The sequence below is a fragment of the Schistosoma mansoni genome, chromosome 1, assembly GCF_000237925.1.
Source record: "Schistosoma mansoni strain Puerto Rico chromosome 1, complete genome".
Taxonomy (NCBI): Eukaryota; Metazoa; Platyhelminthes; class Trematoda; order Strigeidida; family Schistosomatidae; genus Schistosoma; species Schistosoma mansoni.
Window position 1 is genome coordinate 53,580,618 of NC_031495.1, and position 455 is coordinate 53,581,072.

Sequence of the window (455 nt, forward strand, 5' to 3'; positions counted from 1 at the left end):
GCATTGGTCTCAAGATGTATGAAACTGAACAATCAGGGAACGTAGCATAGTGTGCATCGATCGAATTGAACAGCCACCAACCTGAGCAGTAATAAATGTTCTATGAGAAAGTTTATAACGGTGAAACGCAGATGTGTAAGCACAACTAGAAGTGATGATTCCGTATTCGTCGACCTATTGACTTGAGAGTGCAAGCAACGCACACTGTCGAAAGCTTGGATTGACCAAATGCTTAAAGGTTGTTGACTTCCCATTATTCTTCAAACGATGACAGACAGTGATGAAACTCATTTCTCTCCCACAGCCATTAACTTACTTTCCCAAACATATTTTTACACGTTTTAGGTGAGGGATGCCGAGTTCATCCTATGCATCACATCACAATCAAAGGTCATAGGTGGAGATCAGAACATGACAATAATCAAATACAACTACATCTCAAATAAATCATTTGC